Below are 17,780 nucleotides of genomic sequence, written 5' to 3' on the forward strand. Positions count from 1 at the left end.
TCAGTTCTCATAGGAGAGCTGGAAACACACACATCTATAGCAAGACAACAGGGCGCTGTCTCCAGTCAGACTCTGAAGGTGACCACAGGTGCTGACCTGACTCCAGGGCAGAGACTTCATCACATTCTCTTCTTTCCTGCCTAGTAACAGTTGAATAAATACATATGCATGTATTTTAAAAAAAAAAAAAAAAACACTTTGTTTTGTAGCGGCAACTAATATAAACCCAAGGTGTCACCTTTTGGTTTAGTATGTCAAAATCACGGTTTTAAGTCCCACCCTGCACCATCGCAAAACCTCTGTTTATTGATTCCCAAACAGCATTTCTATCTGCTGGCATAAGGTCTGATTCACAGCCAGTGATCCCAACGTATAAGAGGACAGGTCACTTCTATTTTCTCCCTACCGTCAAATGGTATAGTGTTTCTCTGGAATAGACACCCAAATAGACCAGCAGAAAAGCTGGTCATGAGGCCTGAGTACTTAAAGCTTTCACAGATGCTGCCAAAGTGCTTTTGCCACGTCCCTGATGGGACCAAGCCTAACTCCTGCCAGGCAGACAGTGGGAAATGGTTTCTCGTTGGTGGTGGTCACTTGCACTGACCTGATTTTACTGATGATGCTGATTACCTTTTTCATAAGTTTGAGGTATTTCCTCTTTCGTGAATTGCTTTTTCAAAGTCTTTGCCCACTTTTCTATTGCTTATCATTTTTTAAATCATTTGTAGATTACAAATCCTTTGTATTAAATGTTACAAATATTTTGGCATAACCTGTCACTTGTTTTTAAAAAGTTTTTACAAAGCTAGTTGTATCATTTATCTGTTTCATTCACCATTCACTGAGCACACTAAGTGTCAGCCACTAGTGAGACATCAGAGGACCAAAGAGACAAAAATGCCTGCCCTCATGGTGTCTCCACTCTATCGAGATGGGAAAGGCAGGGAAACAAGTAAGTAAAATATGCAGTATGTCAGACGGTAATAAGTACTGCGGAGTAGGGGAAGCGGAAGTGCAGTCAGGGAAGGCCTCTGCTGAGAAGGGCCAGGAGGCTACGGTGGCCGGAGCAGGAAGAACAGTGTAGGGAGGAGTGGAACATATGGTCGCAGAGGTGAGGAGGGTGGTGGGCGAACTGCATGGGGCCTTGGCGGCTATTTTAAGGACTCTGGATTCCATTCTGGGTGAAATGCATAGCTGCTGCCCGAGTTCGCAGCAACAGCATTTTGTGGCTTCCTTTGTAACAAGACCACTCTGGCTATGGGGAAGAACAGACTGGAGACAGCCAGCACAGGAGCTGGAGACCAGCTGGGGGCTGCTATAGTCATCCAGGTGAGATGGGTTGGCGGCTTACTTGATAAAAGTGGCCATATTCTTGCCATATTTACTTTCAGGGTACAGCCAAGGATGTGCCAATGGAGTCCATGTGAGATGTAAAAAAGAGAAGTCAAGGGTGATTCCAAGCTTTCCGGCCTGGCAAATGAAAGAATGGAACTGCTATCTTCTTTTTTTTCTTCTTTGAGACCAAGTCTCGCTCTGTCGCCCAGGCTGAAGTGCAGCAGCACGATCTCGGCTCACTGTAACCTCTGCCTCTGGGGTTCAAGCGATTCTCCTGCCTCAGCCTCCCGAGTGGCTGGGATTATAGGTGCCTGCCACCATGCTCAGCTAATTTTTGTATTTTTAGTAGTGACGGGGTTTCACCATGTTAGCCAGGCTGGTCTCAAACTCCTAACCTCAAATGATCTACCCTCCTCAGCCTCCCAAAGTGCTGGGATTACAGGCGTGAGCCACTGCATCCGGCCTGGAGCTACTATCTTCTGACAGGCTGCCAACCAGGTCCCCCTCTCCACTCCCCACAACCTCTGCCTCACAGGCCCCATCGTTCCTTCCACCACCCATGGCCTCACAGGTCCCTTGCTCCTCCAGGCCTCGTGACTTTTAGCTTCTGTTCCTACTATTCAATGCCTCGTTCTTGTTATACTTCCACTTCACGTTCTCAAAAGAGAGACTCTGACTGGCTCCTGTAATAGCCATCATCCCTACTGGGCACAGCAGGCCACCTCATAGGCTCCTGGCCAGGCAGCGTCCCTTAAAGCTGGAAGCATGGCCAGGCATACCTGGCTCGACATCACACTGTCACCTCTAGTACAGCAATTAACACTGTTAAAAAAGAAAGCAATGAATCTCATGTCTCCAATTCCTTAAAATAGACATTTAACCACTGCATCACCAAATTGTATGTTTCGCTCACTTGTAAGTGACCATATAATTTATCATCCATATTGAGATATTTTTGAGGTTGCAAATGGGCACTATTAATAATTACATCAGCCAGTGAGCATAAACTGGGATTGCCTCTGAGAGACTAACACATACAATAACCCAACTCATAAGGCACATCTGCGGTATCAATCCCAAACAGAGTGTTAGATTACAATGTATTTATTTAAATGCAAACTTTTTAAAAGTTTCAAAGTACACTTTAAAATAACTAAAAAAAAATGGCACATTACAAAACCAGAACAATAATCTAGGGCCTCGGAGCAGTGTCTGAACAAATGATATCGGAAACATTCAGGAGCTAGCACAGGCCCTGTGAAAAGCAATAAACCAACAGAGTACAAGAAAACACTCGTCGCCATTCATATTACAAATCACACACAGGGCACTCTGATGCAAGCGCTATAGATTCAAGACATTCTATATTTTTAATTAATAAATCCCTTAAATAGACTTTAGCCTCACCCCCTCCAGCAACAGATTAGGCGGGAATACACAAGCATGTAATGGTTTAAAATATTTTAAAACTAGGCTGGGAGTTGTGGTTCATGTCTGTAATCCCAGCACTTTGAGAGGCCAAGGTGGGAGGACTGCTTGAAGCCAGGAGTTCAAGACCAACCTGAAGCCAGGAGTTCAAGACCAAGATCCTATTTCTACAAAAAAATTAAATAAATGACACTAGAAAAAAAAATTACATGAATATTTATGTAATATTCTAGGGAAGGTTTTTTTTTTTGAGGCGGAGTCTCGCTCTGTCGCCCGGGCTGGAGTGCAGTGGCCAGATCTCAGCTCACTGCAAGCTCCGCCTCCCAGGTTCCCGCCATTCTCCTGCCTCAGCCTCCCGAGTAGCTGGGACTACAGGCGCCTGCCACGTCGCCCGGCTAGTTTTTTGTATTTTTTAGTAGAGACGGGGTTTCACCGTGTTAGCCAGGATGGTCTCGATCTCCTGACCTCGTGATCCGCCCATCTCGGCCTCCCAAAGTGCTGGGATTACAGGCTTGAGCCACCACGCCCGGCCGGAAGGTTTGTTTTTTGAAAGCATAATACCCCTATCAATCACAATCCCAGAGACAGAAACATTCCTAGAGTAGGAGTGTGGAGAAAGGTAAGAGAGGCAGAGTGAGGGCAGAGTTTAGAGAGAACACCAAGGAGTAACAAAGCCCCCCGGATTAGCAACAGGGGCAGCCCCCATCCCTGCTAAGTCAGATGGGGTGCGAGGGCACCATACTGCTGCTACAAGTGGCAAATGGGAGCTCTCTGCCAAGAGTGTTGGTAGAGCATTCAGCAAGCCTTAGTCACCAGCAGGACAGATTCACCTTGACCTCACTCTTCCCTCACCCTCCCATCTCCTGGTCAAACCCAACCAGGAACCAGAAGGTACAAGAGCCACATACTCCCTCCAGGACAGCCTCAGGCAGAGAGCAGGATGGGATCGGACAGGAAGTAGAGCTGGGGGCAAAAGGAAGGTGTCGGGTGCAACCCTCAAGCCAGATCATGGGGGCCAGGTTTCCCACTGTCAGGAAAAGGAATCTGGAAACATGAAATGGGGAAGGCTAGAAAGAACCCTAAGGTTGGAAGGGAATTGAAGGAGCCAGTATGTTTAATGGTTGCATTATGTATATGTTGTAACTTACTTAACCAGTTCTACTGTTGGCATTAATCTTTTTCTTTCCTTACATCCTGTAAAATGCTGCAACATCCTTGTAACCTTTGCCTCCTCCGCTCCTACTAGTTCCTTGGGCTAAATTTCTATAAGTGGGCTTAAGGGTTGGTGAAAAGATACGAACTACTTTAAGGCTCACTATACACTGCTATAAAACTGATTTCCAAAATAACTATTTTCATTTACCAGCTGTCTTCTAACATGCTGGCCTGCTGGGCCAGTGGCTCATGCCTGTAATCCCAGCCCTTTGGGAGGCCGAGGTGAGAGGACTGATTGAGCCCAGGAGTTTGAGACCAGCCTGGGAGAGAAGGTGAGACTCTGTCTCTATAAAAAATGTAAAAATTAGCTGGCGTGGGGGCACATGTCTGTGGTCCCAGCTACTTGGGAGGGTGACGCAGGAAGATCGCTTGAATCTGCAAGGTTGAAGCTACAGTGAGCTATGATTGCGCCACTGCACTCCAGCCTGGGCAAGAGTGAGACCCTGTCTCAAAAATAAATAGGCCAGGCGTGGTGGCTCACACCTGTAATTCCAGCACTTTGAGAGGACAATGCAGGTGGATCACTTGAAGTCAGGAGTTCGAGGCCAGCCTAGCCAACATGGTGAAACCCCGTCTCTACTAAAAATACAGACATTAGCTGGGCGTGGTGGTGGGCGCACCTGTAATCCCAGCTACTCGGGAGGCTGAGGCAGGAGAATCACTTGAACCCGGGAGGCAGAGGTTGCAGTGAGCTGATATCGTGCCCTGCACTCCAGCCTGGGAGACAGGGCAAGACTCTGTCTCAATAAATAAACAAATAAATAAATAAATAAAAATAAAAAATAAAGTGCTAGCCTAGCCACAGCTAAATGCACAGTGTGGATTATCATTTAAAACACATGCCAACTAGATAGACATAATGTAGTATTTTAATGTCTATGCTTCTGTGGTGTGGTGATGTCAGAGCTTCTGTTGTATTTATTTCGTGTGGGCATTTGTCCTGCGAGTTACTTCAAAGTATTCCTTGGCACTTAAAAGAAGGAATTGGAAAATGTTGCATAACTATTTTTGTAGAGACAGAAAGATGTCTATGTTATACTGTTAAATGAAAAAATCATGTAACAAAAATGCATAGACTATAAAAATGAAAAAGGAAATAAGCCAGGAAGAATATATACTTCACACATTAACAATCATTATCTCTAGGCTGTGGGATTGTGGAGAATTCTCCCATCATCTCCGTCCACTCACCAGCCCCTCCTTCTCTGTCCTCGCCCACAGTGCACCAGACCCCACACTGGTCTCCAGCTTCGCTCCCGTGTCATGGCCTCTGAAGCTGTCCACCTAACACAAACCCAAAATCTGAAATCCCTGAAACGTGCCCAAATCCTAAATGTTGTGAGTGCCAAATGACACTCAAGGGAAATGCTCACTGGAGCATTTTGGATTTCTAGTTTTCAGATTAGGGATGCTCTGGCAAGTACAATACAGGTACTCCAAAATCCAAAAAATTCTGAAATCTAGAACATGTCTGGTTCCAAGCATTTCAGATAAGAAAGACTCAACCCACAGTCCTTTTTGATAGCAGCCTATTCTTGTTTCATTAATTTAATATCTGAGACTCTTAAGTATATAGTTTTTAAAGCTTTCTTCTACATGTCCGATGACCTGTTTCCTTAAACTTCTATTTGCTCTTCTGCTTGCTAACACTGAAGGTTTTCCTTAAGTCTCTAGCAAGCACAGTCTATTTCTCCTCATTTCAGAGTGACACACTAATAACCTGGTTAAAAGCTGTGTGGTAGGCATGGCCTACAGATGGATGTGTGGCAATGTAACATGATAAGGCAGTAATGTGTAGAGACCCCACATGTAGGGCTCTGTAGTTTATCTTTGCTTGGACTAGTTACCCAAAGAAGTATTCTCCAATCCCCTACCTGGGTTGTAAGGAGTATAAAACGGACCACCAGTATTTAGGGGGCTACACTGAGGGAGAAAGGATGGGGATCTCACAATTAAATATACAGACTTTTTCGGTGCTGCTTCTTGGTTGGTATTTTTTAAAATAAATATAGATTTTCACTCGCTCTCTGTATCTTCACAGCCTTCTTCAGAAATTAAACCTTCATGTTTTACCACAAGTGCAAGAGAAACTGCGTTGCTGCAGGAGGTAGAGAGGAGACCTGGGAATCTTAACTGCCACAATGAACACTTTCAAACCACCCTCATTTCCCTATCTCCATTCTCAGAGGTCCTGGGTACCTTGAAGCCTTTCTGGAATTTGGGGTGAATCATTTTGCTTCCTGGTGTTCTCTCTCTGCAGCTTAGATCTTTCCTAACAAGCTGCCAACGGGAGACAGCTTAGGGCATACAATCATGCAAGTGTCCTCCAAAGTCCCAAAGAACATCTGCAAGGTGGGGTGGAGCATAACAAAGACTTGTCCAGTCTCTGCAGGCAGAAATCCAGACACCTGGACACACTGCACAATTCTTTCAAAGGTTCCTTCTACTTCAGTTACCTAAAAAACATGGATGTATACTAGTTTTGTTTATAGACATAAATGCATCTGTTAGACCTTGGGGGAAAAAGAGTTGATGATGAAGGATATATGTAATGTGTCACCAAGAAGTCAAAGAACTTGCCATTCCTTGACATAGGCTTACCTTGTACCTAGCAAAGCAAGCTACGGGATTTCTGATCATATTTGCTAGTACATACCTTTATGAAACAGACTTGTCAGCACTTTTGTTATCAAAGAAAAACTCAAAACCGATTAGATGTCAAAAAAAAAAAAAAAAAAAAACCTAAACCATATCCTCTGTTTTATGTACACAATTTGCATTTACTTCAATTTTTGCCTAAGGACCAGTAACTCTTGCAAGAAAAAAAATAAGAGAGGTATGCATCACGAAGACTGATCTTACTTAGTTTCTATCCAGAAAATCCATGATCAGTTCCATAACTTGCCACAAAACTGAAAAACTGTGTGGTTTTGAGTATTTACATTTTGGGGATTTTTCTTTCTGAGAAGGGGGTCAAAAGCATTTGGTCAGATGCTCAGAGAGGATCCTTGAGCCGGGGCTGCGGTCTTCTGTGCACCGCGGAGCCTGAGAGCATTGGGAAGACCTCGAAGAACTCTGGTTCAAGTAATTGCCACTTTCTGGAGGCAAAAGAACAGTGCCCCTTCAGGACCCACCATCGCCAACCTCACCACAGCCCTTGGAGGCATTTGAAAATGTGTCAAAAAGACTTTGGAAAGTATTAATTTGACATATTCATGACGATAAAGTAAACAGAAACATCTTTCTCAATAAAGACGATGCAGAAACAGCACAATTCACAAGTGAGAAAGAATAAGAATAAACCTGAAATTGAAATAAACTTCACATTACTCCTAGAAGTGGTTGCTACAGTAGTTTTAAACGCCCTTTAAAATAAAAGTCAAAAATATTGAATGTGGTAAATTCCATCTGTGCTGCCCTCTGCTGGCTACATGAAAAGATTGTTAAAAGATTGACAGACATAGCACCAAAAAATTCCATTACCTGGCCGGGCGCCGTGGCTCACCCCTGTAATCCCAACACTTTGGGAGGCCGAGGCGGGTGGATCACAAGGTCATCCTGGCCAACATGCTGAAACCCCATCTCTACTGAAAATATGAAAATTAGCCGGGCGTGATAGCACGGACCTGTAGTCCCAGCTATTCTGGAGGCTGAGGCAGGAGAATTGCTTGAATCTGGGAGGTGGAGGTTGCAGTGAGCCGAGATCACGCCACTGCACTCCAGCCTGCCAACAGAGCAAGACTCCATCTCAAAAAAAAGAAAAAAAAAATTCCATTACCTTTTGAACATATATAGGGAGAGGAGAGGCAATTCATGTTCCATCCAGCGTATGTGCCAGTTCCTATGTGCATATTCACCAGTACTTATTTCCTGAAAAGGCTTTGTTAATATCAACATTGGTTTGCCCTTTGTCCACACACTCTGGCTAATTTGAGGGATAGTGATAATAGGCTTGTACTATACAGGCAAAAAACTATATACACAATAAATAGTAAGTAACATGCTAGAAAGTGATGGGTGCTATGGGGAAAAGAGAAGTACGTGGCAGGGGGTGGGATCAGGTATTGTTAAGTTTTAAGTAAGATGGTCAGAACAGGTATCCCTGCAAAGATAAAATTTAAACCTCAGTTACTTCTTCCTTAACCCCTCCAAAAAACCATATTCAGGATTCTCTTTTCTAAAATTCTGAGGTATACAAAATACATTTATATTCTTCTCTGAACCTCCTCTATTCCTCACCATGTAGACTAATGAAATCATACAACATCTGCAAGATTTGATTACAAAGACCATTTTCCCACAAGGAGACCTGAGCTCCAAGACCCACAGTGACAGTGTGGCAACCAAGTTTCCTACTTCTTCTGTCTTCTTAGGATAAAGTATCACTACACGGTAACCTGAGATTCTCTTACTTTCCATCTGAAAGAGCCTAACACATTTAGAATGCCTCTACTCCCATTTTCCAGCTGCTCTTCACATATTTATTTACTCATCAGAGTAATAATTTAAAAGGCCAGGCGTGATGGCTCATGCCTATAATCTCAGCACTTTGGAAGGCCGAGGTGGGAGGATCACTTGAGCCCAGGAGTTCGAGACCAGCCTAGGCAACATCAAGAGACTCCGTCTCTACAGAAAACTAAAAAATTAGCTGGGTGTGGTGGCGCTTGCCTGTAGGTCTCAGCTACTTCAGAGGGCGAGGCCGGTGATGACCACCTGGGCTCAGGAGGTCAAGGCTGCAGTGAGCTGTTATCACCTCACTGCACTCCAGCCTTGGCGACAGAACCAGACTTTGTCTCAAAAAAAAAAAAAAAAAAAAATTAATAATAAAAGTGTACACTGATTTATTCAAAAAAGATTTAGCTCTTTCCCATGTGTTCATTCTAAATGATGTCTGTTGAATTGTGCTAAGCACTATGTTAGCCAAGAGCTAGACCTACAAAGGTCATGAGAACAAAGTATCTCCCCCTTCAAAACACAACAGTCCACTGGAGGACACAGGTAATGGCAGCGCTAAAACAAAAACAAAAACAAAAAAAAACCTACATTACATGGCATGCTAAGGATGATCAGGCTCTGAAGGCCCAGGGTATTCCAGGCTGGTAGAGGAAGAACAGAAAAAGTCCCTGGGAGCGGTGGAAAGATAGTGAGTGGCACAGGTATACTAACAAGGGGAGTGACTTTTAAGAAAATGCACACTCTCAGCAGCATTCTCTGGAATTCAGTAAGAGATCTGGGGAGACTCATACACTGCACTGCGGAACCAATCTTGAAGGATCTAGAGGTCAGCATTTGAGGGGAGGAGGCACTGTCTGGGAGAGGGAGGACATTTTTAGACAATACAACTCAGCGATTTTTCGTATATTCACAAAGTTATGCGACCACCACTACTATCTAATTCTAGAACATTTTCATCATCCCCAAAAGAAAACCCCATACTCCACAGGAGTCACCCCGATTCCCGCATCCCTAAACCCCTGACAACCACTAATCTACTTTCTGTCTCTACAGATTTGCCTAACGCATGGCCTTGTGTGACTGGCTTCGTTCTCTTGGCACAATGTTTTCTGTGTTCAGCCATGTTGTAGTGTGTGTCAGAACTTCATTCCTTTTTATGACTAAAGAATCTTCCCTTGTAGCGACGGACTTCATCTTCTTTACCCACTCATGAGCTGATGGATAGCTGGCTGTCTCCACTGTGGGGTTCTTATGAAAAAGGCTGCTATAAGCATGTCCATTTTTGTGTTGTATAGGATCTTTAAAACTATATCTATGTTCTACTTTGATTAAAATAAATTTCACAATTTATTTTGGCCCTTGAGCCCCTATGCTTTGCTTGGGTCCACTCTCACACTGTGGAGTGTACTTTCCTTTTCAATAAATCTCTGTTTTTGTTGCTTCATTCAAAAAAATAAAATAGAACAAATTTCACAATATTTTCTACTTTTCTGAATCCCACCCATTATTCAAAGCCCAGCTCCGGAGCTTGCTCCCATCCCATGGCTCTCTCACTGCCCGCCACCGCACCCCACACAAAGGAAACAAACTAAAGATGCTGACCCACATCTGTGGTTAAGTTTCACCTCTAAACATTCTCTGATTCTGAGAGCTATGAGTCCTATCATCAAAAATGAAAACTGTTCATGGAACCAGCTTGACGTGGTTTGATGGGATCACTGAGTATTCATGCCAGGTGTCCCGTCAGCTGGTGTAAGCACCGATCATCCTGCTGTGTGATTAACAAATGGTTTCAACACAGTCCCAGGTCAAAGAAAATGTTTAAACATCCAACAGGCCCAGGTTATTGTCGGGGACAACGATGCCTAGGTTATCAGGAAAGCTCACTGTTTACTGGATTAAAGGAATAAATTATAAGCACCAGCCATTTAATGATAAATACAGTTGATCTTTCTAGTATTTTTATTACTTGGGAGAATACAGGAGAACTGTCTGGAGAAGGGGGTAAGGGAGATTATTCAATTAATTCATTGGGTTTTCTGTATGCCTCTAAACCAAATTCAGTTAGGTATTTTTACCAAAAAATTCCAGCCTTATTTCAAGGATTGTTTATGCAAGCAAAGTTCTCTGATCAAATAAGCGTAAGTAAAAAGAGGGGTGGGCGGGAGAAGCCTGCTTTTTGCTTTTGCCCTTTTTTGCTTTGGAGATCTACTTTGATACAGGAGCACTGCAGATCCCCTTCCTGTTTCCTTTGCTCTCCTGCCTTACTGATTATGTATCACCCCTTCCTTGCAAAACCACAAGACCAAATGTTACAAGTTACAAAATCAGTATACTCCACCCATCCTTTACTCAGCTGACATAGAGCAAACTGAACCAGCCCAGTCCTGCCACAGCCCTAAAGACTGAACCGTCACATGACAGAGGAACTTGCAAGGAGGTCCCAGCACACCCACATAATGTGTGGGGCAGAGCAAAGGTGGCAACAGATAGGACCACCAAGGTCAGCCAGTCCAAACTTCTTGATACCTGTTACAGATTTAAAAACAAACTAGGTCAGCCATGATGGCTCAGACCTGTAATCCTAGCACTTTGGGAGGCCAGGGTGGGAGGATCACTTGAGCCCTAAAGTCTAAGACCAGCCAGCACTTTGGGAGGCCAAGGCGGGCAGACCACCTGAGGTCAGGAGTTCAAGACCAGCCTGGTTAACATGGCAAAACCCCGTCTCCACTAAAAATACAAAAATTAGCCAGGCGTGGTAGTGGGCACCTGTAATCCCAAATACTCAGGAGGCTGAGATAGGAGAACTGCTTGAACCCAGGAGTCAGAGAGAGCACAGATCGGGCCATTGTACTCCGGTCTGGGCGACAGATTGAGATTCAATCCCCTCCTACAAAAAAAATTTTTTAAATTAGCCAGGTTTGGTGGGTGTGCCTGTGGTCCCAGCTACTCAGGAGATTGAGATGGGAGGATCGCCTGAGCCCAGGAGGTCGAGGCTGCAGTAAGCTATGATCATGCCATTGCATTCCAGCCTGGGTGACAAATTGAGATCCCTGTCTCAAAAAAATAAATAAAAATAAAAATTTTAAAAAACGTAAGGAAGCAGAAACCATTGTTTAAAATCTAATTGTCTTGCTTTAGAACGCAGGTGGTTTCAGAAAAAAAGAACTCTAAAACAATCTATTTTTGAAGTGTTTTTTTTTCCCAAGAATTTCTCCAAGCTTTTACTTAATACATTGTTCAGATGTTTATCTGCCCTAAAAAAAATTCCCTTGCAGTTCAAAAAATAATCCTAACAGGTTTAGAAGCAGTCCTCAAATTGCAGAAGCTACTATTACCCAAAGAAATACCAAGTGCTCCTAAAATAATACCACATACTGAATCCACAAAATATTTCTTAGCCTGCTCCCTCTGGGTCTGAAAAGGACAGTAAATCAATGGCCAGGGGGTGAGAATATGGTTCTCCACGTGCCCAGAAGGGAGAGAACATGATATGGGTGCACCCAGTGGCATCAACTATGGGAAGCTCATGTGGCATCCAGGCAAGTAATTCAGCGGCCTCCACTAGCACTTCAGCGGCAGAGATGCAGAAAAACAGATGACTTCAAGATGCGTTTTGGAAATAGAATAAACAGTACTACTAATGAACTGGATAGGGAAAACAAGAGAAAGGGAGGGCTGATATCAAAACATTCAAAACATTTGATGGGAACACCTATGTGAGCGGATATGCTATTTCTCAGGCGGGGTGAATTGAGAGGGGCACAGCACCAGGGGCTCTGCTGTGGCCATGCCAGCTGTGAGAGACCCTGTAGGTATCCCCTGGGAGATGTCAAATGTGGCACTGGGATGTTACAGCCTGAAGTTTAGGGGTAGGAAGAGGGCTAAGCTATAGTTGATTCTTGCTTTTCGCAGTAGTTATTGTTTAAAAAGTTGTTGCTGTTGCCGCGCACAGTGGCTCACGCCTGTAATCCCAGCATTTGGGAGGCCGAGGCAGGTGGATGACGAGGTCAGGAGTTCGAGACCAGCCTGGCCAGCATGATGAAATCCTGTCTCTACGAAAAATACAAAAATTAGCCAGGCGCAGTGGCAGGCGCCTGTAATCCTAGCTACTCGGGAGGCTGAGGCAGGAGAACTGCTTGAACCCAGAAGGCAGAGGTTGCAGTGAGCCAAGATCATACCACTGTGCTCCAGCCTGGGTGACAGAGCGAGACTCTGTCTCAAAAAAAAAAAAAAAAAGTCATTGCTAACAATGAATTGGAAAAGACTAAACCGTTGCTCCTAGGAGAAATACAGGTTCCTGCAGGCCTCTGGTCATGCTTTTGTCAACTGAAAAATACGTAACCTTATTTATATAGGTTTCTGTTTAAAGATGTCTTATTTAATACATATTGTTTTGTTTTGTTTGACACAGGGTCTCACTCTGTCACCCAGGCTGGAGTCCAGTGGTGGCATCCTGGCTGACTGCAACCTCCACCTCCCAGACTCAAACAATCCTCCCACCTTAGCCATCTGAGCAGCTGGGACCACAAGCGCACACCACCACACCTGGCTAATTTTTTCTATTTTTAGTAGAGACAAGGTTTCCTCGTGTTGTCCAGGCTGGTCTCAAACTCCAGCAATCCACCTGCCTCAGCCTCCCACAGTGCTGGGATTACAGATGTGAGCCACCATGCTCAGCCAGTGGTCGATCCACTAACGTTGAACTCATGGCCAATAGCACTGTAACTCATTCCTGAGCAAAGTTTTGCTAACATACTGTATTTTCTCCATAAGGCGCATCATGGCCTCTTGTACTTAGACAGAAATTCAGCATTATGATCAGGGGCCATTTTAAAGAGCAAAGTCACCAGCAAAGGCACAAAAATACAGAAAAAAAAAAAATAGACAATGTAATGCTAAATAGACCACATAAAGGTCATTTGTTTACAGTATGAAGGCGGAAACAAGAAATCAGTCACCTTGTTTCACAGTGGCTGGAAATGTGTACACGGAGCAAATTGCATTTTTCACTGCTCTGTGAATGTCCAGAAATAACTACGAAAGCACCACCTTTGGACTGATCTACAAATAAACATTAGTGAGTAGGAAAACAAATGAATACAAAATCCACAAATGACAAGGATTGACTGCATAAATGCAGAAGGAATCAGAGTACAGGTGTCTCTCTGAAATTGGTTATATCAAATGATAATTTTGCCTTTTTCTTTTTTTTTTTGAGACGGAGTCTCGCTGTGTCACCAAGGCTGGAGTGCAGTGGCATGATCTCGGCTCACTGCAACCTCCGCCTCCTGGGTTCAACCCATTCTCCTGCCTCAGCCTCCTGAGTAGCTGGGATTACAGGCACCTGCCACCATGCCAAGCTAATTGTTTTGTATTTTTAGTAGAGACAGGGTTTCACCATGTTGGCCAGGCTGGTTTCGAACTCCTAACCTCTAGTGATCTGCCCGCCATGGCCTCCCAAAGTGCTGGGATTACAGGCATGAGCCACCACATCTGGCCTCAAATGATAATTTCAAATAGTCTAGTTCAAGGATCCTATTACTGCAGAGAAATTTAACCTATTTTACCAATTTGCAACATATTTCCTAGATGTTTGAAATGAGGACTCCTCCATCTCCCTCTCTTCACCAGTTACAAGGCCAATCATATGATCTCCACTTTCAGATTTCTTTTTCTATTTCTAGTAGGTTCAGAGCTTGGGAGGAAAAAAAGGAAATGTTATTTATTACTCTTTTCCACTGTAAAGGAGTTTTTTAATACACATTTTTATAGAGATTTCCACAGAAATTACCTTTAAAAAGTACCTAATTGGAGTAAAATCTCTACTATCAGTAAGAGTACCAGGGCTACAGGGATAAACAATGCTGCTGACCATCTCAGACAGGACAGAGAACTTCTTTTTTTTTTTTTTTTGGAGACGGAGTCTTGCTCTGTTGCCCAGGCTGGAGTACAGTGGTGCAGTCTCAGCTCACCATAACCTCTGCCTCCTGGGTTCAAATGATTCTCCTGCCTCAGCTTCCCAAGCATTTGGGACTATAGGCGCCTGCCACCACGCCTGGCTAACTTTTGTATTTTTAGTAGAGACGGGGTTTCACTATGTTGGCCAGGTTGGTTGCGAACTCCTGACCTCATGATCCACCCGCCTTGGCCTCCCAATGTGCTGGGATTACAGGCGTGAGCCACTGCACCTGGCCAAGACAGATAACTTCAACAACGTATTTCAGTTTGTAATCTTAACCATGTAAATATAAGTAAGGTCACACACCTCGTATCACAACATGATTATACATATTAAGTATGATACTGAAAATGTTAAAATGCCTAATTAAATACAAAACCATAGGTAGTACTGTAACACATGAATGTTGTTGTTGTTGTTGTTTAGTTCAAGGCTAGTCCTGCCAAGACATCCATCATCTTGGGAAACAGGACACACAAGAACACATAAAGCAAGAAAAAGTACACTCAGGATGATCACATCTCCCCAAAGGTTTACTCTTCCTTTTCCCAAAGTCTTAAGGCACATGTATGAGTGAGTGTAGGGCAGGGTGGGAGAGGGGCACCAGAGTCACCAGGAGCATGAGGACAATCGGAGGCAAGCTTCTCATGCCAGCCCAGCACAGCTAACAGACTATCACTAAATGGTTACTAGGCTGGGTGTGGTGGCTCATGCCTTCAATCCTAGCACTTTGGGAGGCTGAGGTGGGAGGATCACTTGAGGCCAGGAGTTCTAGACCAGCCTGGGCAATATAGTGAGACCCTATCTCTAATTTAATTATAAGGAAGAAAAAGGAAGAAAAAGGAAGAAAAAATAAAAAGAAGACACAAGGCCGGTGCCACAGGCAAGTGCCAAACCTCCCCAGAAGACTCATGCTCTTGACCAGGCTCATGTCTGTTATCTCAACACTTTCGGGAGGATCACTTGAGCCCAGGAGTTCGAGGCCAGCCTGAGCAACATGGGGAGACCTTGTCTCTACTTAATAAATAAATAAATAAATAAATAAATAAATAAATAAAGATAACAACAAAAGGTCGGAGGGCTGCTGACATCCCTAATTACATGGGCTTTGCACACCGCCCTTAGGAAATCTAACAGTAGATCATAAACATTAACTGAGCAGTAGTAACAATTAGGACAGAAGATAGCGTATAATAAGGTAGTAAACGGACTAAACAGGTGATTTGCCATACTCCAATTATGAAAACACCAACTTCTGCAAACTTTAATTACTTTTAACTCCTGCCATCTACCTCATATGGGGACATAATCACTGATACTTTAGTGTAACCTTTAATTAAATTCTTAGTTCCAAAGTATGTTGTCTAGCCTAGTACTTCAAACACCAACACACCCTTGCAGAATTGTTCTAAAATGATTTTTTAAATAATCCCTTTAAAAATATATGGAGTCCCCCATCTCACCCCCCCTTTTTTTTTTGAGGCAAGAGTCTCGCTGTGTCACCAAGGCTGGAGTGCAGTGGCGTGATCTCTGCTCACTGCAACCTTTGCCTCCCAGGTTCAAGCGATTCTTCTGCCTCAGCCTTCTGAGTAGCTGGGACTACAGGCACGTGCCACCATGCCCAGCTAATTACTGTATTTTTAGTAGAGACAGGGTTTCACCATATTGGCCAGGCTGGTCTCGAACTCCTGACCTTGTGATCCACCTGCCTTGGCCTCCCAAAGTGCTGGGATTAAAGGCATGAGCCACCGCGCCCGGCCTTACCCCTTTTTTAAAATGATTCACACATCATTCTGAGTAAAAGCCAGACACGTCTGATGTTGGCTATGGGTTTTTTTTTGAAAAAAAAAAAGGAAAGAAAGCCAGACACAGAATACACACTGTAACATTGTATGATTTCACTTATATAAAATTCTCGGAAATACAAACTAATCTGTAGTCACAAAAAGCAGATCAGCGGTTGCCTGGGGCCAGGGGTAGAGGGAGGAATGGACTGCAAAAGGACATGAAGCGGACAGGCTCGGTGGCAGCACTTTGGGAGGCTGACACAGGGGAACTGCTTAAACCCAGAAGCTCAAGGCCAGCCTGGGCAACATAAATAAAAAAGTAGGTGGGCGTGGTGGTGCGTGCCTGTGGTCCCAGCTACTCGGGAGGCTGAGGTGGGAGGACTGCTTGAGCCCGGGAGGCTGAGGTTGCAGTGAGCCGTGTTCACGCCACCACACTCCAGCCTGGGAGACAGAGCAAGATACTGTCTCAAAAAAACAAAACAGAAAAGAAAAACAAAACAAAAAGGGCCATGAAGCATCTTTTTCAGGTCAAGAAAACGTTGTATCTTTATTGTGATAGTGGTTTCACTGGTGTACAAAACTTTGAATATATCCCATCAAATTGTATACCATTGATTGATTGATTGATTGATTGAGGCAGTCTTGCTCTGTCACCTAGGCTGGAGTGCAGTGGTGTGATCTCAGCTCACTGCAACCACTGCCTCCTGGGTTCAAGCGATTCTTGTGGCACTGCCACCCAAGTAGCTGGGATTACAGGCACCCACTACCACACCCAGCTAATTTTTGTATCTTTAGTAGAGACAGGGTTTCACCATGTTGGCCAGGCTGGACTCGAACGCCTGACCTCAAGTGATCCACTCACCTCAGCCTCCCGAAGTGCTGGGATTACAGGCATGAGCCACCGTGCTGGGACAAACTGTACAAGTTTATTCTATGTAAATTATACCTCAATAATTTTTTAAAAACAAGGGGAAGGAACCTAAACAGTCTGCAGCAAATAGATAAATGAAAATGAATGTGCTCATCATCATCAATAAAAGGTGCTGAAAATGTCAGTTAGTACCCCTAGTGTGCTACTGAGGCTATTTGAAGTCCTTCAGAAAACTGAGTGACACAGTGACACCCCATCTAAAAAAAAAAAAAAGAATTTAAAAATCTGTCTATTCAGAACTAAATCATTATTTGAGTGGACTCATCTTCAAAAGTCTTTAACACATTTTGGGGACACAGATGTCTATTAGAAAATACCATCGGGGTGGGAGGATCACTTGAGCCAAGGAAGTCAAGGCTGCAGTGAGCTATGATCCTGCCACTGCACTCCAGCCTGGGTGACAGAGCAAGATCCCATTTTAAAAAAAAGCTTTCACAGTCACCAGGAGACACAAGGATGCTGAGAGGTTAGGAACACAAAGTTCAAACTACTGGCCTATATTCCAATAAATACAGCAAAAATTAGACTAAGATTATTCACAAGGTGAAATTTCAAGGTTTGAATTTTCTTTATTTTTTTTTTGAGATGGAGTCTTGCTCTGTTGCCCAGGCTTCCTGGGTTCATGCCATTCTCCTGCCTCAGCCTCCTGAGTAGCTGGGACTACAGG

This window comes from Colobus angolensis, unplaced genomic scaffold, assembly GCF_000951035.1.
Source record: "Colobus angolensis palliatus isolate OR3802 unplaced genomic scaffold, Cang.pa_1.0 Scaffold1, whole genome shotgun sequence".
Lineage (NCBI taxonomy): Eukaryota > Metazoa > Chordata > Mammalia > Primates > Cercopithecidae > Colobus > Colobus angolensis.